The sequence below is a fragment of the Nothobranchius furzeri genome, chromosome 1 (assembly GCF_043380555.1).
Source record: "Nothobranchius furzeri strain GRZ-AD chromosome 1, NfurGRZ-RIMD1, whole genome shotgun sequence".
In the NCBI taxonomy this organism is placed as follows: Eukaryota; Metazoa; Chordata; class Actinopteri; order Cyprinodontiformes; family Nothobranchiidae; genus Nothobranchius; species Nothobranchius furzeri.
The window spans coordinates 101,445,854-101,469,155 of NC_091741.1; the positions used below are offsets into that span (position 1 = coordinate 101,445,854).

Consider the following 23,302-nt stretch of genomic DNA (forward strand, 5'->3'; position numbering starts at 1 on the left):
GCAGCATGAGTCCCTCCTCCCTGCACCCAGCGCACAGCGGCGAAATTTAAACAAACGCGTCTGCCGAACTTTTACTCCGTGATGTAAACTTTAACTCCTGCAGCGTAGAGGAAACTTGTTAAATATGTCAACAAAAGTAAATTTCACTATAGTCGATCTCTATCTGACAACGCTGTTGCATCTTTTAAATCAACTGTTCCATCTTTACAATCTTCAGCATCTCAGAGGAACGTAGCAGAGGGCAATCTTTTCATTTCCAGCCCTTCACAAATTGATGCTTTAGTTCATAATGTTACTTCTTCTTTGCGTGTGGTATTAGATGATGTTGCCCCTGTAACATCCATTAATGGTCAGTTTTAGGTACAGTTTGACTTTTCAACATCTATTCAACATCTGGTAAAACAGGAGACACAAGACTGCATGTGTTCCCTTTAAAAGAGCCTGCCTTCATACCAACTGGAGCTCACAGACTCTGCAGCTCTGACAACAGACAACGACATGTCAACAATAACTTTCTTCCCCAAGGCCTCCACATAAGGAACACTCCAGCTCGGATCAGTTGCTAAATTCAACAATGATTTCCTAAATCAATATGAACTTCTTCCATGACTTATAATATAGATAATCATGTCATGTTGTGGTGAAGAAATCTAACCCACGACATACAGAATCAGATCTGAGACGGTGTAAAATGTTTTTAAAAAGAATTTATTTTAAAGGGAAACCAAGGAAGCAGCGTAAACGTAGCTGAGTTCTTGCACGAGGAAGCTGGTGCGGGAGAAGCTGTGGACAGATCGGAGTTAGATCCAATTTGCGGATGGCACAGGGAATCAGGCTTATGTGGAGGACTTACGGTCTGGAGAGGTGGGAACTGGTTTGAGGGAGGAGTGGTCCGGTCTGGGTAGCAGGGACTGAGATCCAGAAAAGAGACGTGGAGGGAGCTGAGCTTGGGGAGGTCCGGGGAGGTTAGGTGGGCAGCTGGAGGCGGGTCTGGCCAGGGGAGAGGCTGAGAGACGAGCGAAGTTGGAGATCCAAATGGTGTGGGCTCCAGAGTTCTGCCAGTCAGAGATGAGTGTGTAGGTTTGTCTGGGAACAAGAGCAGGAGGTCACAAAGGCAAAAATCCAAAATCCAAAAACACATCAAATCTCAAAAATCCAAAAACAAATCTAATTCTCAAGAGTTTACAGAGCTCGAATAAGTTTCACAAGTGGCTGTTAGAAGGTACCCAGGTAGAGTAATCATCCAGCGAAGTGTAGGAGTCTCCCAGCTGCTTAAATACCCCTGGCCAGCTGATGAGCAGATCTGCTGCAGCTTGGTCACCTCCAGACACGCCCACCTGCAGAGGGAAACTCAAAAGACAGGGAGTGACAGCAGGGAAATACCTCAGACCGTGACAGTACCCCCCCCTCAAGGGACGCCACCCGGCGGCCGAGCAGAGGAGGAGGAGGAGGAGGAGGAGGAGGAGCGGGCCAACTCGAAATCCCGAATGAGAGAGGGGTCATCGATCCATGACCTCGGGACCCACTGCCGATGTTCCGGGCCATAACCCTCCCACTCGACCAGGTACTGGAAACCTCGGCCACGAGGTCGCACATCCAGAAGGCGCTGGACACGGTAACCGAGGCCCCCGTCAGCGAGACGCACAGGAGGCGGAGGGTCGACAGGAGGGCACAGGGAACTGGAGACGACAGGCTTAAGGAGGGAGACATGAAAAACGGGGTGGATCTTCATGTGGGACGGCAGATCCAAGCGGACGGAGGACGGGTTGACAGCAGAAATCGTGTAGGGACCGATGAATGTGGGGGAAAGTTTTCTGCAGTGGTCCTTTAATCTGATGTCCCTGGTGGAGAGCCAGACGCGCTGTCCAGGCGCATAGTCTGGGGCAGGACGCCGGTGCCGGTCGGCCAGACGCCGGTTGCGTTCTGCAGTCCTCTGTAGGGCCTGTTGCGTGGCCGCCCAAACCCGTCGGGCCCCCTTCAGGAACTGAGGAACGGAGGAAACTGTGGTGGGAAATACAGAAGGGAACAAACTGGGTTGAATACCTGTCGAGGCCTCGAAGGGGGATAGTCCAGTGGCGGAGGAGACATGGGCGTTATGGGCGTACTCGATCCAAGGAAGGTGGGTACTCCAACTGGAAGGGCTAGAAGAACACAGACAGCGGAGCATGGCTTCTACCTCCTGATTTAGTCTCTCGCATTGGCCATTTGACTGCGGATGAAAACCAGATGTTAGCGCCACCTTAGCCCCTAAGCAGGTGGCGAAGTCCCTCCACACCCTTGAGATAAACTGAGGGCCGCGGTCAGAAAGTATCTCCGCAGGAATGCCATGGAGCCTAAAAACATGCTTAACAAGCAAAGTGGCAGTGTCAGCGGCAGAAGGTAGAGCCTTTAGTGGCACTAGGTGACAAGCCTTGGAGAAACGGTCGATAATGGTCAAAATAACCGTAAAGCCTCGAGAAGGGGGAAGACCGGTGACAAAGTCTAGTGCAATATGGGACCAGGGCCTGGAGGGAATGGGTAGCGGATGTAATAGTCCAAAAGGGGGTTGGTTACTTCCCTTGTTGCGGGCACAGGTTTGGCAGGCGGAAACGTACTCCTTGACATCCTTAAACATAGTGGGCCACCAGAAAGTCCTCCGGATTAAGGCTACGGTACGACTGACACCAGGGTGGGCAGAGAATTTGGCGGTGTGGCCCCAGGTAATCACCTTATGCCTGACGGAAGGAGGAACAAACAGGGTGCGGTTGGGTACCTGATTGGGACAGGGGTAGTTCCTTTGAGCCTCGAGCACCTGATCCCGTATCTCCCAGGTAACGGCTCCCAGGACACAATCCGGTGGTATGATGGTAGTGGGCTCGGGATCCGAATTCACCGAGAACTGTCGTGAGAGAGCGTCGGGCTTGATGTTCTTGTTGCCTGGTCTGTAGGAAATGATAAAGTGAAAACGTGAGAAGAACAGGGCCCACCTGGATTGACGTGGGTTGAGTCTCTTAGCTTCTTTGAGGTAGGAGAGATTTTTATGATCCGTCCATATCACAATGGGGTGCTCAGCTCCCTCCAGCCAGTGCCTCCACTCCTCCAAGGCGAGTTTCACAGCTAGGAGCTCACGATCTCCCACATCGTAATTTCTCTCGGCAGGAGAGAGGCGCCGTGAGAAGAAGGCGCAGGGATGGAGGCGGTGATCTGTGGGGGAGGTTTGAGAAAGCACAGCCCCGACTCCAGTGTCCGAGGCGTCAACCTCGAGAGTAAACTGCTTTGCAGGGTCTGGACGGGTGAGAATAGGGGCCTGAATGAACCTCTCCTTTAAGTCACAGAAACTCCTGGAGGCTTCAGCATCCCAAATGAAAGGCCTCTTAACTGAGGTTAGTTGTGTTAAAGGGGCGGCTATCTGGCTGTACCCTTTAATAAACCGACGATAGAAATTTGCGAAACCCAAAAATCTCTGTAGCTGTTTGCGTGTGGAAGGAGTTGGCCAGTCTTTAACTGCCTGCACCTTTTCGGGGTCAGGTCCCAGCCTTCCACTCTCCAGTACGAAACCCAGAAACTTAACAGATGGGGCATGAAACTCGCATTTCTCCGCCTTAACGTAGAGCCGATTCTCGAGTAGGCGTTGGAGAACGGCTCGGACATGACCGGTGTGTTCCTCGGGGGTCCTCGAAAAAATCAAAATGTCATCCAGATATACTGTGACAAACTTGTTCAGGTAGTCACTCAAAACAGTGTTAACCAGGTTCTGAAAAACGGCAGGTGCGTTCGTGAGGCCAAAAGGCATGACTAAATACTCAAAATGTCCTATTGGTGTTTTGAAAGCCGTCTTCCACTCATCTCCCTCTCTGATGCGAACCAGATGGTAAGCATTTCTAAGATCCAGCTTAGTGAATATGGTCGCATCTTGTATGGGTTCAAAAGTGGATGACAGTAAGGGTAATGGATACTTGTTTCTTACCGTGATTTGGTTTAAACCGCGGTAGTCGATGCAAGGCCTCAGGGTGCCGTCCTTCTTGGAGACAAAGAAAAAGCCAGCACCCAGAGGAGAGGTGGAAGGCCGAATTATGCCGGATGCCAGGGACTCGGAGATGTACTTTTCCATACTTTCACGTTCAGGCTTGGAGATGCTGTAGAGACGGCTAGAGGGAAGAGGTGCTGCAGGGAGAAGATCTATAGCACAATCGTAAGGGCGGTGAGGTGGTAATGAGGACGCTTTATGTTTAGAAAATACCTGCTGGAGGTCGTGATATTCAGGCGGAACCCCGGTGAGGTCGGGTGGTGTGGTCTTCAGGGCTCGAGGCTCGGAACTAGAACGGGCTGGTCCCAAACAGGTTAAATGACAGTTATTGCTCCACATCTCCACTTGGTTTGTGACCCAGTTAATACGGGGGTTATGGTTCTTAAGCCAGGGATGACCCAGGACCACAGGAGACTGAGGGGAAGGAAATACAAAAAAGGTGAGTTCTTCACTGTGGTTACCTGACGTCATAAGGCGAATGGGTGCAGTCTTGTGAGTGATAGAGGTGAGGGAGCCTCCGTCCAGAGAGGATACACGGTAGGGTGTTTGTAGAGGGAAAGTGGTAACCAGGAGTTGCTCCACTAGCTGTTGGTCAAGAAGATTTAATTCACAGCCAGAGTCAACTAATGCGAGAGAGGGAAGAGTAATGTGATTATGTGACAGAGAACATTCCAGCAAACACCGAGAGTTTGAATCTGACCGATAACCTCCCACCAGTACTCTCGGGGCTACTGATGGGACCTGGAGTTTAACTGCTTGGGGCAGTTGGCCACAAAATGTCCAGACATGCCGCAATACAAACACACCCCTGAACTCATGCGCTTGTTTCTCTCCTCTTGGGTTAATTTAGCTCGACCAATCTGCATGGGCTCACTGGGGGGCGGAGCTGGAGCTGCTGGATACACATTTTGCGGGCAGTTAAGGCGAGAAGGTAAGGGGAAGTTACCTCTTTGGCGTACCTTATGTCTCTTCTCCATCCTACTGCACAGTGCGATAAGGCTCTCGAGATCAGGTGGTTCCTGGCAGAAAGCGAGTTGATCCTGAAGCTGCTCGTTAAGAGCCTGGGTGAACGCCCCCTTAAGTGAGGCTTCATCGAGGGTGGAAGTGGCGGCTAGGGTCCGAAACTCTATGGCAAAATCCTCGATTGAGAGCTTCCCTTGACGTAAGCTCCAAATCTGTCTGGCCACTTCAGCCGCTGACTCAGGTTTGTCAAAAGTCATTTTAAAATCCGCCAGAAACTCATCCAACGGACTCTTAAGGAAGTGCGGGTTCCGGCTTTTTGCCTCCGCCCACCGGAGTGCCTTACCTCGTAGAAGACCGATGATGTAGGAGATCTTAATTTCATCGGTGTAAAAAGACTCCGGAGATCGCTGGAAAGCCAGCTGGCATTGGAGGAGAAAACCTCGACAAACCTCCCGGTTGCCGTCAAACGTCTCCGGTGGAGGAGAGGTAGCGACCCGGAAGCTGGGCAGACTGGATGGTGCAGGAAGAACGGGTCCGGGCAGACTCTGAGCGGGGGATGAGGCTTGCTCCGGGGAGGTGAGTCTGTGGCTTAATTCCTTTACCATCGTTCCTACTTCAAACAAGGTGTGGTTAGTGTGGGAGAGTTGATCAGACAGAGCTTGGAGTGAATCACTGTGCTGAGCTAGGGTGGCGGAAACGACAGAGGGAACTGATTCTGTACTGAGGTTAGAGGAATGGCTGGATGATTCTGTCATGTTGTGGTGAAGAAATCTAACCCACGACATACAGAATCAGATCTGAGACGGTGTAAAATGTTTTTAAAAAGAATTTATTTTAAAGGGAAACCAAGGAAGCAGCGTAAACGTAGCTGAGTTCTTGCACGAGGAAGCTGGTGCGGGAGAAGCTGTGGACAGATCGGAGTTAGATCCAATTTGCGGATGGCACAGGGAATCAGGCTTATGTGGAGGACTTACGGTCTGGAGAGGTGGGAACTGGTTTGAGGGAGGAGTGGTCCGGTCTGGGTAGCAGGGACTGAGATCCAGAAAAGAGACGTGGAGGGAGCTGAGCTTGGGGAGGTCCGGGGAGGTTAGGTGGGCAGCTGGAGGCGGGTCTGGCCAGGGGAGAGGCTGAGAGACGAGCGAAGTTGGAGATCCAAATGGTGTGGGCTCCAGAGTTCTGCCAGTCAGAGATGAGTGTGTAGGTTTGTCTGGGAACAAGAGCAGGAGGTCACAAAGGCAAAAATCCAAAATCCAAAAACACATCAAATCTCAAAAATCCAAAATCCAAAAACAAATCTAATTCTCAAGAGTTTACAGAGCTCGAATAAGTTTCACAAGTGGCTGTTAGAAGGTACCCAGGTAGAGTAATCATCCAGCGAAGTGTAGGAGTCTCCCAGCTGCTTAAATACCCCTGGCCAGCTGATGAGCAGATCTGCTGCAGCTTGGTCACCTCCAGACACGCCCACCTGCAGAGGGAAACTCAAAAGACAGGGAGTGACAGCAGGGAAATACCTCAGACCGTGACAAATCATCAAAGAAACGTTTGTTTATTGCTACTTATAATAATTATATTATAATGAAATGCTTTATTAATCTGTGCTCAATGATTGGAGTTTGAAATGAATGTTATGTCTACAATGACTGCAATGTGGTTCCGCAGGTTTATATGGCAAAGGTCATAACATTTGCACTCGCACCATAACAAGTAAGGTTACGTTAAACTCTGACGCATAAATAGTCTTTTACCCAGTCAGAACATCTGGTCAAAGAAGGCGTGTTTCTGAGTTGTCTTGGTAACATCTCTCAAGCCTGTCAGCCTTTGATTGGCTGTGCAAATCATAACATCAAAACCTTAAAACTGGATCACTCTGTGCGATTCGGCAGTCCTAGAGAAAGTTTCAGACCGGCCATCTGAAGCAAAACCTCTTTAACCATCAAAGATTTTGACACGTCGTCAAAACCTTTTGCAACTGCAAAGCTGATAAGCAACAGTTCCTGCAAACAAGCTGATATTACTTAGGCTCCTTAAGAGTCCACCAGACTCCCTTGCACACGGATGCAAGTTCCCACAATCAAGTAAAACCAACAAAAAAAAACTTTACACAACCAAAATAATCCAGCAAAAGGCTGAACACATGTGCAGTTCACAGTCTCTAGTCTCCTTGTCGGTGGTTCTGAAGAACAGTTCGGCTCTTATTGAGTTCAGTGCCCTCCTGAAACAAGAAACAAAGCAACTCCCACCAGTGTTTGGAAGACCCATCCAACGTTGGTGAAGTCCAGGGCTGATTCAGCAGAGGGAGGTCTGCTGGCGACTACGGCTCAGCTCACGAATCCATTGGTGGCTCGCCATCTTAGCTCTTCACGTGGTTCCCGCGGTCGGGTTTAGGAGGTTGTCTTCCGACCCACACTAAAAGGCCAAGTCCTTTCCACAACTTTACAAAACGTCTCCAACTGGAACAGATTGGAACATAAAAACCGTTTCCTGCTGTATTTTCGGTCAACAAAAGGAAAATTCGCCTCAGGCAATTTCTTTTAAATCCTCAGCTCTCCTTCTCTCTTTCGCTGCGGTAGCTCTGCGTGCTGCAGTAGTTCTGGGTGTTGCTGCTCATCTCCCTCGCTTAGCTACGACTAAGCAACCGAGCAATCCGGTTGGCTGTTACCAATCACATGACTCGCACAACATCCGTTTACAAAAATAAAATTCTGATGTCTTAAAAGTCTGAACAATAACAGTAAAAATTCTGTAATATAAGTTTTTTTTGTTTAATTTATTTTTAAACAACTACAAACTATATTAATATAATTAAAACTATCCTGAAACCTGGGTTACACATGGTTCCATCCTCTGTTGTGACCTAGAGACAACTCTTAAGACCGGTTTCGTGGGGGCCGCAGTTTCTTCTACGAACCTCGGCGCCTGGAAGTCCGAGGGCTTCGACATTCCGGATCTATCACAAGGGTCTCCGAGAACGGGTGAAGTAGACATGACACATTGCGTCTGATGTGTCTTTGATAACAACTTCATAGCTTAGCACAAACCAAATTCTTTTACATCCAGACTCAGCTCTTCTAGATAAGGAGGTTCTGACTAACACAGCATTGACACATAGGTTTATTCTTCACATTTAGTTCCATCCACTCACAGTAAATGCTTGGTTAACTAGTCATGTTTTAATTGTTTGTAAAATAAATTCTTACTTTTATAAATCTGACTGTTTTCTGAATCAAAACGAAGTGCGTACAATTACTTAATAAAGGAAAAATCCTAGAATCTTCTGATAAATACAATAAAGACCAAGCAGGGTGGATATTTGATATTTAAATAGAATATCACAGCTTATTGGTCAAAAGTATATATATATATATATATATATATATATATATATATATATATATATATGCTCTTACAGCACTCAATTTGCCAACGCTACACCCCTTTAAAAAAGAAAGTAATTAAGCACAAGAAGTTGGCTCCCTGGTTTAATTCTCATTTACAAACTTTAAAACAAAACTCTAGAAAATTGGAGAGAACATGGTGCTCTACACACCAGGAGTCCTACTTATCCTGGAAAAATATTCTTGTACTTTATAAAAATAAACTTTGACAAGTTAGAACTGCTTATTTTTCATCGCTAATTGAAGAGAATAAAAAATTATCCTACATTTCTTTTCAGTACAGTTGCCAAACTTACACAGGATCATAGCTCTGAACCATCAATTCCCTTAGCCCTCAGCAGCAACAACTTTCTAGATACAATCAATCTATCCTTAGAAAATGGATATGTACCACAGGAGTTTAAGGTTGCTGTAATCAAACCTTTACTTTAGAAACCTTCTCTGGATCCAGATGACCCAATGAATTATAGACCAATATCTAACCTTCCATTTTTATCCAAAGTCCTGGAGAAAATAGTGGCCATCCAAGTATTTGAGCATTTACACACTAATGATCTGTTTGAGGAATTTCAGTCTGGTTTTAGAGAATGTCACAGCACTGAACCTGCATTGGAGAGAGTAACAAATGATATTCTGTTCTAGTCTTGTTAGATCTCAGTGCTGCCTTTGACACAGTTGATCACAATGTTCTTGTAGAAAGACTTGTATATGTTGTAGGGATCAAAGGAACAGGGCTAGGCTGGCTTAAATCCTACCTGTCTGATAGATTTCAATTTGTAAATGTACATGACAAATCTTCTTCTTACTCCAGGGTTACTTGTGGAGTACCACAGGGTTCAGTGCTTGGACCAGTTCTTTTTACTATATAAAAGCTTCCAATTGGTAAAATCATTAGACAGCATGGGATAAACTTCCTTTGCTGACGATACTCAATTATATCTATCCATTAACCCCGATGAACCTAATCGGTTAGTTAGATTACAAGCTTGTCTTGAAGACATAGAAAATTGGATGACTCAAAAATGTCTGCTTTTAAATCAAGACAAGGCTGAAGTTCTCATCTTTGGTCCTGAAATTCAGAAAAGGAAATTGCCTAGTCAATGACCTGACCTGAATGGCATTAAATTAGTCTTTACAAACAAACTAAGGAACCTTGGTGTTATCTTCGACCAAGACATGTCATTCAAGTCCCACGTTAAACAGGTTTGTAGGATTTCCTTTTTCCACCTTCGGAATATTGCTAAGATTAGAAGCATCCATTCCAGGAGTGATGCTGAAAAACTAGTTCATGCATTTATTATATCACGACTAGATTACTGTAATTCATTACTCTCAGGAAGTCTACAGTATGTAGTTAAAAGTCTTCAGCTTGTCCAAAATCCTTTCTTAATCCATTATGAACACAGACTACAGTGAAATCCACTGATGCATCCATGCTGCTCAGTACCAGAACTACTCTAGTTACCAAAAGAACCAATCAGCTGGCACAGCTCCATGTTGAATATGTGAGCTGCAGAACTTGCAAAACTACGTGACTCAATTTAAGGAACAAAGTAGAATCCAGCTGCTGCTATTTATTTGTTGTTGGTGTTTATAGAAACTAAATATATCTGCAGGGCTTTAGGCCCAGGACAGAGTTTTATACCTCAGACCAGCTTTAGATCATGACCTGTTATTAATAATATCATGTTCTTTACACCAATCTCATACTTCTCCGTCTCATGTGGAGTGTTGCAAAGCAATTCCCTTTCACATCAACAGAGGGTGTAGCGCTATTTTGTGGTATCCTGTCATGTATCCGGTCCAAGATAGTGTGTTTATATTGTGTTTTTTGTATATGAGACTTTTTAACATGGACAAATTTGTCTCTCATTCTCCTCCACCTCTTCATGCGCTCACCACCTCTAAACCCAGGTTTCCTGTCATTTCCATCCACAAATAAAATGCTTGCTGCGTATCTTTTCAATCCTCCAGTCACAGGGGAATTAAACGTTCATATTTTTGAGTTTTTTCACGAGGTATTCTTCAAGCTTCTCCGTGTTTGCCGCTAGTCATCCTCGGCTCTCTTTATGTTTTAGAGGGCACAATGGTGGCGGTGTAGACGACAGCGGTGTCCTGACTAATCACAAGCTTGCATTCTCCGTCTCGATGGACGGATGTTTAGAAAAGAGAGCTCAACTCCGTCCGTCCTTGCGGAGCTCTCCAGCAGGCCCGCAAGGATGGATAATGGTGTTGTGTGTCTCCGCACTGACGCAGATGAAGAAGCATGAATCAACTCCCCGCGACGCACCCACTAAGAAGCTTACTCTGATAATTGGTAGGTCTGTAGTCAGAAACATGTCATATAGTCAAATGTTTATCAAGGGCCAGAGCAGGCGAAAGTAACCCTGAAACGGCTGGCTAAAGATACGCATAAATACAGTAAGAGTTGTCTCAAGGCACTTCACAAAGTAAAACATTGCAATTGAGTAGAGTTCATTTTGCCAGTCATTTAAAAGCTTCCTATATAAGGAAACCAACACATTGCATCAAGTCACTGACTAGTGTCAGAGTCCTTCCAGCAATCCTCATACTAAGCAAGCATGCAGCGACAGTGGAGAGGAAAACTCCCTTTTAATAGGAAGAAACCTCCAGAGGATCCTGGCTCAGAATAAGCAGCCATATGCCACGATTCACTGGGGATCGAGAAGACAGAGCACACACACACACACACACACACACACACACACACACACACACACACACACACACACACACACACACGAATAAAATCTGGAGTGGTGTAGCGGGTTCTTTAACAATGCTGACTTTCATTAAGACCAGAAAATAAGCACAGCTACAGATGTAATCTTTATGCATGCTCCAGAGAAGCGGTCCTCAACAGGCAGACCTGGCCTGTGGGCCCTTTCTTTGGGGCCCCCTAACAGTGCACTCACCCCCCGTCTGACTGTGAAGTGGGAGGGGTAGAGCGGCGATGGTATGGTGAATCCATTTTGCTGTTATATTGTAGGCTAATATATTATATTATAGGTACATATATGTATCTATAATATAGTAAACAGCCAGTTTTATATATCTCACATATATTCAAAAGCTATATCAACCTATATGTTTATATGAATTCTTTCCATGTGGGTTGTCAATTGCTTAATATTTCCCATGTTTACCCATGGTAAAGAAAGGAGATATTGTACCCGTCTATCTTTAACATAAATTTTGGCAGCTTAATGTGACGTTATGGAAAATGCCATCATCATGAGCAACCAAACATAGGCTATATTAGGCTAACAGTTGTCCATATTCTGTACCATTTATCCACCAGTGGCTGTTTCAGTTATTGTGAGTGAAAACTAAATGGCATAGTAGCATTTGTTCTGGCATTAGAAATTGAAAATGTTTTCAATGTGTTGGCTAGATGGATATACAAAGATTTTTTTTAAGAGAGTGAGTGAGGAGCAGGAGAGAGACCAGGTGGTTGTGTCACAAACTCTTCCTCCTCCTGACCTCCTCTGCGAGCCGGGTTGGCACGGCACTCCATTTCCCAGTATTCCCGTCACCGACGCTCTCGGTGACGTCACCACACGGAATCTATATAAGGAACTGTCACCGCTGAGCTGTCATTCAGTCATCGTCTCATGACAAGCCAAACCAACCCGATCAAGATTAAGTCCCGTATCCGTCCTGGAAAGAGAACTTTCCACGCTGTCTCCACTCCATCCCGACAGCTTCCAACACAAAGGAACCGCAGTTCAGCCTCGACTCCCTGCGAGTGCTGTACCGCCGTTCCTAAGAGCAAGCTGCGTGTCCTGTTAAGACCAAACGCCAGTCACTCCGCGTCTGGGTCACACAGCCACGCTACATTTACCTCCGCCATGCTTCAGCTCAGCCCATCCACCCTGACAGGTTGATGCTGAGGAGATCTGCATGGTCAAGGTCAGTGATCTACAGCGAAAACAGGGGCGAGCACACCGTTATGAGCATTTACCTGAGCACAAAGTTCCCAAGCAAAATTGAACAGTTTTCTATTTAGGAGTGAACATGTAAGAGACCTTGAGAAGAAAAAAAAACTATAATTATCATGTGACCTGTAACCTTATGTCAAGTTGTATTTGTTTAGTTGACTTTCTGTATTATAAGTTCTACTACTTGCTGGATATTTTTATATATACTGTTATTTTGTCTTGTAATAGTTAATTACACACTCCTTTATTCCATATCATAGCAGGGTTATTCATATATTAAAACTGTCAACTGCACACTCATTTGGCAGAATAAAAGTTTGACAATTATTCATTTGTTCTTTATTGTCACATTTCAGTAACAGTTATAATTAAACAAGTTGTAATTAAACAAATTAAATAAATGACTACAACATTTCCCCCTGTTAAGTGCAGTAGACTGAAATGAATAGCTTTATTTCGAAATATAACATATCTAATTTTTAATGGACTTACATAAAATCTTTCTTCAACATAGACCCCACTAATGAACTGATTAAGTGTTATTTTTTATAAAAAGAAGAGAAAATGCACAAAGGTAGGAAAGGAAAAGAAAGTGATAAAATAATAGGTTTTATTAAATGTCCTTCAGATAATGAATTAATTGACAAAGTTTTTGCAGGGTGTGACAAAAAACGTTCAAGGTCAAGCTCCTGGGGCTAGCCCCCCCGTTCAATCCTAGTGACGCCCATGAATCGCCAGCAACCCCCCACCCCCGAATCAGAGCTCGTGCTTCAAGGTCATTTCATTGAGTGGCCCTCGGACCATTACATTTGAGTAACCCTGCCCTAAATAATTTTAATCTTATAGGGTTTTAAGTTTCATCTGGCAAGTCAGTTCATAACATGCTTATGACACTGAACTTTCAGTTAATAAAAAAACTAGAGGATTCAAAATTAATTATAGGGCTTATACATTTATTAAAATGTATCCTGGCAGGTTTTGCATAATCCTGCTTTGAGACACAAAGACGAAGCAACACACTGCAGTGGAACAGCCTCCTTGGTGGAGGTAATTAGTTGATAAGAACTTATTTTCACACACTTTGTTAATGTAGTCTGTTCTCCTCAGTATCAGCGCTGAGCTGCTCCAGTAAAAGCTCCGTTTATCACAAGCAAACCTGACAGTACACATTCTGTTTTGTCACAGCTTCACCGTACTCCTGCAACAAAGTAAAGCAAGATGCAGACTGAGATGTTTCATGAATATCAAAGATGTGCAGAGTGAGGGAAGTAGTTTCATTCATTCACTGAAACATTTGAGGGGAAAAACAATGAGCTTGGGTGTCTGTGTAAACAAATGTGAGAGGCAGAAGGAGAGAGGAGCTAATGTATCGTTTGTTTGATGTTTTTATCAAAACTGACGATGGCATCAAAACACTGTTTCTTTTTGACAAGCCCTTGAGCAGATGAATAAATTGTACCTTTTGAATGGGGAGGATGCAAAAAAATCTCCCTGAGACAAAGAGAGAAGATGTGGGCAGCTCATTACTGTTGGAAATAAAAGTGTTTGTATGCTAGATGAGCGACACAGACCAAGTCTTTGAACAGGAAGTTATTCCTGTCACAGGTGCTCCTGCAAAACCCAATTAGAGCTCTAACGTCTATTGCTTGTCATCCAAGTATGAAGATGTCACAAAATACCTTTGAGCATTCATTAAAAGTTAAATGAAAGCTTGAATGTAAATTGCTTTCATTGCTTCCTTTTAATCACACGTCCTACAGGATCCAGTAGAAGACCAAACAACCAAATGTTACACACACACAGCCAAAAGACAATATGAAACTGGAGAAACTCTGTTTCTGAAAATGCATTCTAATTCTTTAGTGATAATTTAGGCATCTGTGGGTTTATGATGAAAAATAGGTTCCATGTCAAGTCATTTGAGTTTTAAGCCAAGAATTTATAAGCTGCTGCGTTGTTTAATTCAGAATTACAGAATTGTGGAAAAGCCTTGAATCATCCTTTCTTTCTTTTTCTGTTTTAACCCCGAATCAGTAATTGTTTAATCTTTAGAAGGAGGGTTCAATCAGTACTTCTCTATGGGCCTCCAGAATGGCACTCAAAGTGGAAAAGTTGGCCTGTTCTCAAGGTAAAAAGGAGCCTACTGAGGCGGTTTGTGTGTGTGTGTGTGTGTGTGTGTGTGTGTGTGTGTGTGTGTGTGTGTGTGTGTGTGTGTGTGTGTGTGTGTGTGTGTGTGTGTGTGTGTGTGTGTGTGTGTGTGTGTGTGTGTGTGTGTGTGTGTGTGCTTGTCCTGTGTGCGCTCATAGCAGAACAAGTGATAATCAGTGTGTTTACATGCAGCCAGTAACCCTTTTAAAACCCGAATATTCTCAATAACCCGGTTCTGCAGGTCCTTGTAAACACCAGGCACGTGCAGAGGGGGGTGCGGAGGGTGCTTGAGACCCTGCCCCTTTTGTCCGAAGTGCCCAAAGTGCCCTTTTTCCGGTCGTTCGTCAGATTTTACCGTACAAACTGTTATACTGTGAAACAATTGGGCACTAGGACCATGCGGAGGCAGCCGGTTCAAGCTGAAGGCTATTTTCCCTTAGACCCGCCTACAAGCTCACTGATTGGCTGTGCCGCATCATACTAACGTGTGATTGGTTGTCCTTGCTGTCGCTCTACCTTGTAGCCATGGAGACGACAGACCGGTGTTTTCCCTGCGGACAGGAGTCTGCGTTCATCTACCTGTAAGTTTTTTTTCTGCCTGCTTCACGTCAGCTGGATACATTTTAATATCAGAGCTTTTGTTTACGTGCGTTTGAGTCTGTGGCTAGTGTGTGTGGAGCAGAGTCAGGTAGCTGCATGTCCGGGACAGAAAATGAGACATGAGAGAGACTTCTGAAGTGTTGAAGAGACTCACAAAGAATCACGGATGTGTCTCACTATAGATTCTCCGGGTCACAACTTCTGAATTACTTATCGCATAAACATAATTCAAACGGTTTCTAAAAGTACATAAAACGAACTTTCCAACGAGGCATGATGTAATTCATGTTACTCCAAAAATCGCTATTAGATCTCAGCTAACATAGCTGTAAATCACACTGGATAAGTCGCTGTGGTTGCATTTATTTTACATTTATTTTACTACCTCTTACTAGAGCTGTTTTTAGTAAGCACAAAATATCTTTGGTTGTACACCTGTGCTGTAGTAATAAAGTATCTTGATTTTTGTTAAATGTACTTCCTGAATGAGTGACCTTTTCAGGCTAAAATAACAAAATGACAAATACAGACAGAAAGACGACTTATTTCTTCTTTTATAATGCGTTGCATCACCACCTGGTATCAGAACAAGACTCAGTATTGGAAGATAATCAAAAATCAAACAACTTGGACTCAGATCAGGGGCAAAAATGTGGTTGTAACATCTCTAGATACAAGTCAGCTTTAAAAACTAAAACTGTTATTCATGAACTAACATTAACACTAATGACACTAATTTATATATTTTTATTATGTTGTTTGAACCCAAGGGTCTCATTATCTGAATTTTCTAACTTATTGGATTGCTCTATAAGTGCCCCTGTTTTTACTTTGAGCACCCGCCCCGTCAAAGGTCTCTGCACGGCCCTTGTAAACACCGCCAAAAACCCGGATATGCTCCTAACCGGGTTTTTAAAAACCCGGTTACTACACCTGGGGTAACCCTTTTCTAACCCGAGTGTTTGGTTGTGTAAACGCATACCGGGATATCCCCATCAAAGCGTGTGTTCTGCGCATGCTCTGTTCACAAGGAATCTTGGTCTTTTGAGTAGCGAGACGTCTTGTATGCGCCAGAACACCGGAAGTAAACAACAAGTTGGGAGCAACATGGCGAGTCGCGGCACAGCACCACACTTTTGGAGTGACGAGGAAACTAAAGCGCAAAGAAACGCGGTCGCTATCTCTTGCGAACTGGGAAACATGTTGTTGTTTTCACGGATACCGCAACAAGAAGAACCGGAAATGACGCATACTGCGTCTGGACGTAGTCCATACGTCCAAACGCGTCCCCAACGTCCGCATTTAAATCGGGTTATGCAAGTTAGGGGTAACTCTTTCTATTTATGCTTGTAAACGGGTTATTCTGTTCAACTCAGGAACCCGAATACCGACCTTAACCCGATCATAACCCGGATATTGGCTGCATGTAAACGTAGTCATAGCTGCTGGAATTCATAATTGTATCCTTCTCAGCAAGAGCACTGCAGGTGCTCACCATGTCCAAAACGTGCCTGAGCCAGGTCCTTAGTCAACTTAAAGTTGCACACATTATTCTGCAAGGTTTCTTTTTTATAAATCCCACAGTTTGCGTGGAAAGTTGCTTACTCAGTTTTCTGACCCCATTTTGTGCGTAAGCAAGCTTTATAAATGAGAACCAATCAGTAAAAAGTTTCCTGCATAAGGAACTCAGCTGATTGCATCAAGTCACTGACTAGTGTGCAATCCTCATTCTAAGCAAGCATGCAGTGACAGTGGAGAGGAAAACTCCCTTTTAACAGGAAGAAACCTCCAGAGGATCCTGGCTCAGTATAAGCAGCCATCCACCACGCCTCAATGGGGATCGAGAAGACAGAGCAGACACACACACACACACACACACACACACACACACACACACACACACACACACACACACACACACACACACACACACACACACACACACACACACACACACACACACACACACACAACACAAGTGGTGTTTCTATGGCTCCAGTGCGATTTATTAGTAAATATTCTATTTGCTGAGAGAAAAACTTTATTGTATGTATCCTAGTGAATCTATAATTAAACGGGTAAACTAGTAGTAGCACATCCAATGTCAAAGAAAGTAAAATGTTATTATCAGGAGAGGGAGAATGTTTAAGTGGTTAGCAACAGTGTTCAAGCCGATGGCCCCCTCCATGACTAATGTCAGCAGATTACTCATATGAAACCTACTCTTGTGTAAACATCTGTTTAGACCTGTTATATATTTTGGTTTAATATAGATGTTATTTGCTGCGGGGATATTTTCATTTCTGATCATAATTTCATTCTTTTTAATCTGCCCCTGCCTGAGACAACTCTATGTTTCCACAACTAGTAGCCTGTTGGGTGGATTTGGCCTACAACCAATAGCTGAAGTCGCCCAAATACATTGGCGTTCCACTCATGGGGGCACCAACTTATCAGGCTTATTAAAAAACTCTTTATCAGGTGCTCCACGCACTCAGCACCAGGAGACACCTGAGACCACGTGCAAGAGGTGCTCCTACTTCTATCTATTGTGTCATTTCTTGAACTAGAAATAATTATGCATGCCTTTACTAAGTTTTTTATTTTTATGTCTTGTCTACTGCAATGCACTTTTCACATATCAGAGCAAAACCGCTCTCAAGTTATCGCAGGTGGCCCAGAACGCTGCTGCTGTAGGGCTTCTGACTACATCACCAACTAGCAGGTCCCTGAGGTCCAGTGATCAGAACCTAATTATTGTGCTCCATATTTATGTAAAACCTAAAGAAGACTGTCTTTAATGGTCCCCAGACTCTGGAAATGTCTTCTGTTGCACCTGAGACCTGTCACGTACCTGTCACAAGGATGTTTGACAGGTTAAATCTGTGCAGACATGAAGCTTTCAGTCAACTACCTAAAACTGCATAAGTGTAGATCATGTTGCAGTACCTTTACTCTCCTGAATATCCTTTATTTACTTCTGCATGCAAATGTTTCCCTTGCGGCAGTGAGGTCTGCCTGAAAGTAAACAGACAATATCACTCATCTACAGTCGAATCCCTGCCAACATCACACAGCATAAAAAGAGAGGTGTGATGAATGCACATCCTCATCTAAAATCAGAGGAGTCTCTACTTCAAGTAGAGTCATCAGCATATTTCCTGATCGACTATCATTTCTGTCACTGGCAATAGCAGCAAAAATACGTGCTCCGCTCCGCTGGCTGACGGAGAGCTAGACAACGGGGACCAGTCCAATAGAAATGCCGAGCCTACATGATCGCTGTAGGACAGAAGAGCCGGTCTGAGGGGAACACGGCACAGAAATCACATAAATACACAAACAATGAAACCGTTCAGGTTGACAGATTCTCTCTAAATGTGAGAGAAGCAGGAGGTGCCTCTGTAGGCTACAGTGTGGACAACCCTTTAACAGAAAGCATTCTGCTCACTCATAATGAAGAGGAGAAATACTTCAAAGAAAGAACCCTCCAGGAAAAAAGTGTTTTACAGATTAATGGGGATTTTTCAATTGTCTGCACATAAAACCCATGTCTTATGATGAAGGTTATTTTTGAGCCATCTCCCTCAGCAACAGCTCGTTTTAATGGAACAGTAGCACGATTCTAGCCTGGATTACTGTTCAATTTGATTCATGGGGACTGCGGACGTTGATAAAGGATTGATTTATTTTTCAGTGAGCTTGAAATAATAATCCTCTGCTAAACTTCGTGGCCTGAGGGCCCAAACTTTTAATAACGTTATGAGAGAGATGAGAATAGTGCGTTACTGCAGGCCTGGTGTGGTGCTGCTCACTTGTCCTGGATCTGTTCAAGCATCTGTGTGATGACTCGTTTGTTATAAAAGCCTTCCAGGAATGCAGTCCTTTCTTTTTTTTTTTGAAGAAAATCTTTATATGTGCTTGCAAATTTTGTGTACCGTTGTTCTTTGTGAACATTGCAGAGTCCTTGTAGAAGATGTGAAACTTGAGGAGAACAAAAAGGTTACAGGTTTTTGCTTTGCTGCAACCAAATGTCAAATTAAGGAAGATTGAGATGAGGAAACACGAGGGAGACTGCGATATAAACAGGCTGAAGTGCCACCGGGGGCTCATAAAAACTGAATGGATGCTGTGCTTTGTGTGAATAATTTAAATCTGCAGGGCAGAGACCCAACAGATGCTGCATTCGTAATGAGCAGGTTTGAGAATGGACATCGCTGCTGATGAGATGAGAAGGAGACGCGTTCAGAGTTATCATTTAAAAAGTCAGTGAAGGTTAGCACAAACGGATTAAAGCTCAGGTGTTTTTAAAAATTGTAAACAAACTGCAAAAGAAAGCAGGGAAGGTTGGAAAAAAAGATGATGATTATTGGGAACCAGCCATGTCTGGGGTTGTTGTGTTGTTACCTGTGTAATTCCAATAGAAAATGTAGGTTTTTGTCCACATTTGATTAAATAATGGTTAAGTACTGCGTAAGTAATGATTCGTTCCTCCTCTTTTCCTTGTCAGGATCCAGCAGGTGGAGCTGTTCCTCTCTTTTCCCAGGTGCTGAGTGGTCCCAGCTGGAGCCAATTACCTTTTCAAGGCAGCAGTATTTAGGAGGAGTGGAACCACCAGAAGTATGTCAGTTGATTCCGTTAATGGAGTGCAATCTCTTCCGCATCTTTGAAAGACCTAAAAAGTTCCTTGTCGGTTCATACATCCAATTTTTCTTCTCCAGGTCTTCACTGTTTGGACGTCCAACTCCCTGGGTGTGGCCACTCCTCTCTCCGCCGCTGCAAAAGCTCCCGCACTGGATTCTGCCAAGCCGCTCAGCCCTCCTGTGGAAAGAACACACCACTAAACCACCGCGCAGCTCGCACAACCTTCAACCATCCTGAATACTCACCTCTCCCTCAGTACCGGTCCCTCCGCAGCTCCACTGAGTTATCAATTCCAACTAATCCTGCTAAATAACTCTCAGTTTGTTTCTACACATACTTACAGTGATGATCATTTTTGAGTCCTTGCTTCCTCTTGGTCTCTCGATTCCTCTGATCCAGAAGAAAATAAACAGTTTTAAGAAAAAGTTGTTTCTGAGTCCAAGTGTGCTGTGTCTGCTTATCTCGGAATCTTGACAGAATCAGCTGACCATTCTGACTCTGCAGCAGAGTTACGCACTGCTCTCACTGCGCAAGGAGCAATGTCGGGTCATTACGAGACGTTATTACAGGATTTAGTGCGTCAGAATCAGGCTTATCAACAAAACTTTGGCCAAATAACTCACCTGTTAAATGAACTCCACAGTGTTCTACCCGGATCCACTACTCAGAGCAGCTCCGGTGCCACCGCTTCCGCCATGCAGCCACCTCCTTCAGCCATCCGCAAAGTAGTCTCTCCTCCTCCAGAACCTTTTTTAGGAGACCTAAGTAAAAGTTATGGATTTCTTCTCCAATGAGCTCTGGCTTTTGAAAGATCACCCACTCAGTTTCAAACAGATGCCAACAAGACTTCCTTTATGGTCGCCCTGCTTAGAGACTGCACTTTACAATGGGCAAACGCCCAATTCTCCCAAACAGATCTTGCTACTGTTACTTTCCGTGGATTCAGTACTAAGTTTGGGTTAACCTTCTGCCCTACGATCGGCGAAGAGGAAGCTGTGAAACGTTTATGGAATTTAAAACAAGGAAATAGATCAGTCGCCGACTTAGCAATTGACTCCATTGGAGCCAAATCTGGATGGAACTGCCCATCTCTGAAAGCAGCATTCTTACAGTCCGTCAACGAGAAGTTTACCCTCTCAGGGGTACTTTTGAGTTAAAAAATGCTTATGAAATATGTATGTGGAGTAACCAGGTAGGTAGGTTTTAACGTTGCAAATCTGCAACGCCTGCCTCCAGAGGGTTAAAGGATGAGCTCGCTACCCATGATGAACCACATTCTTTGGAGGATTTGATTAATCTGGCCATAAAAATAGACTCCCGCCTGCAAGAGCGGTCCCGAACCAGACCCCCCCCCCCCCCCCCCCCCCCCGCTCTCAGGTTTCTATGCCTCAGTTCATTCCAGATTCCATACCAGGGGCTAGTGCTCCCTGTGAAGAGCCCGAATCCATGCATATCGGCAAAGCTTGGCTATCTCCGGCTGAACGGCAGCAAGTATGGCAAGCCGTGCATGCCTATATTGTGGAGCCCTGGGACATTTCATCACCACTTGCCCTATTCGCCCAAGAGAGAGAGCCCGTCGATAAGACTGGGTGTCCTGACAGGTGAATCCACAACTTCTCCCGGATTATTAATCCATGTAACTATCATCATCAAGAATCAGAGTTCATCCATTCATGCTCTCATTGACTCAGGTTCAGAACAAAGTCTAATCTCCTCTACTAGTCCATCAACTTGCAAACTCTGTCGAACCTCTAACTCAAGCATTCAGTGTATCTGCTCTAGATAATTGTCAACTCACTACCACAACCCACTGGACTGAACCCGTAACTCTTATTACCTCTGGAAACCATCATGAGGAGGTACAACATTTTGTGTTTTCCATTACAGAGTCGCCTATTGTGTTAGCTTTTACTTGGCTGGAGAAACACAACCCTGACATCAACAGGTCTAGTAGACTCATTGAATCCTGGAGTTCATGGTTCTGCGTTCTGCTATTCCTTTCACCCAGAAGCCTGAGTCCTTGGTCGCCTCACCGGACCTAACACTGGTCCCCACCGAATATCATTACCTCTCTCCAGTGTTCAGAAAAAAGAAGGCTCTCTCTCTTCCACCTCACAGACACTATTACTGTGCCATTGACCTTATCCCTGGCTCACCTCTCCCGACTGGCAGGTTGTTCAGTCTCTCCAAAAAAGAGAGAGAAGCTATGGAGGAGCATGTCAATGAATCTCTTCAAGCAGGACTCATTCGCCCCTCTACATCTCCGGTTGGCGGTGGTTTCTTCTTCGTGGAAAAGAAGGACAAAACACTCTGTCCCTGCACTGACTATCGAGCTCTCAAAGATATCACCATAAAAAACAAATACTCGTTACCTCTCATTAACTCTGCCTTTGAACCCTTGCAGGAAGCTACCATCTTTACTAAACTCAATTCACGCAATGCCCACCATCTGGCAAGAATCCGGGAAGAAGATGAATGGAAAACCGCCTTTAAGACTCACATCGGACACTTCAAATTGCAGGTCATGCCATTCGGTCTTTCAAATGCTCCAGCTGTTTTTCAAGCTCTAGTTAATGATGTCCTCCGTGATTACCTGAATGGTTTTCTCTTAGTCTACATTGATGATATCTTGATCTATTCCAGAGATGCCCAAGAACACAGAACTCACGTACGACTAGTACTTAGCCGATTGTTGGAAAACAGCCTTTTCGTCAAAGCAGAAAAATGTGAATTCCACAAGACATCTGATGTTTTTCTTGGTTACATCTTTGAGGCTGGATGCATGAGAGCAGACTCGGAGAAGATAAAAGCAGTTGAGGAGTGGCCCACTCCAGAGACACGTAAGCAGCTCCCATGTTTTCTTGGATTTGGTGACTCCTACAGATGTTTCATCAAGGGTTTCAGTATTGTTGCTGCTCCACTCACCACACTCACTTCTACTAAGTGCACCTTCTCCTAGAAGTCGGATGCCCAAAAGAATTTTGATGTACTCAAACGAAGATTTGTTCAAGTTCCTGTCCTCACCAAACCTGATCCTGAGGTCCAGTTCGTGCTCGAAGTTGACGCATCCAATACAGGAGTGGGTGCAGTCCTCTCATAACGATCCACATCTGACGGTAAACTGCATCCGTGCGCCTATTTCTCTCAATTTTTCTCACCCACAGAGGGCAGATATGATGCTGGAGACCGAAAACTGTTGTCAATCAAACTTGCTTTGGAGAAGTGGAGAAATTGGGAGGAGGCGACTGAACTACCTATTCTGGTGTTAACGGATCACAAGAACTTGGCTTATCTACTGAAAGCTAAGTGACTCAACCTCAGACAGTTCCTCTGGTCTCTGTTCTTCTCAAGATTCAACCTCAACATAACCTACAGACCTGGTTCAAAAAATGTCAAACCTGATGCCCTCTCTCTTCATTTCTCTCCAGACTCTGAGCCTGAGATTCCTAAATCCATCTTACCACCTACCTGCAGAATCGGCAGCCTCTCCTGGGACTTGAAACACAAGATCGAGTCAGCCTCCTGGCTTGAACCCAGTCCTGGGGGTGTTCCCTTCCCAGTCAGGTCACAGGTCATCACCTGTG

The 23,302-nt window shown here is 44.7% G+C and overlaps 2 long non-coding RNA genes across 2 annotated transcripts; one reads left to right on the forward strand and one right to left on the reverse strand.

Annotated features, from left to right (window-relative positions):
- Window positions 1-687: 687 nt before the first annotated feature.
- On the reverse strand, window positions 688-1,655 carry LOC139072191 (uncharacterized). The gene is made up of 2 exons (XR_011521785.1): window positions 854-1,655; window positions 688-783 (listed from the first exon to the last, which is right to left on the reverse strand). It is a non-coding gene; the product is annotated as an uncharacterized lncRNA (long non-coding RNA).
- Window positions 1,656-14,950: 13,295 nt separating this feature from the next.
- Window positions 14,951-20,133, forward strand: LOC107372851 (uncharacterized). The gene is made up of 3 exons (XR_001571139.3): window positions 14,951-15,055; window positions 19,585-19,694; window positions 19,796-20,133. It is a non-coding gene; the product is annotated as an uncharacterized lncRNA (long non-coding RNA).
- The last annotated feature ends 3,169 nt before the right edge of the window (window positions 20,134-23,302 follow it).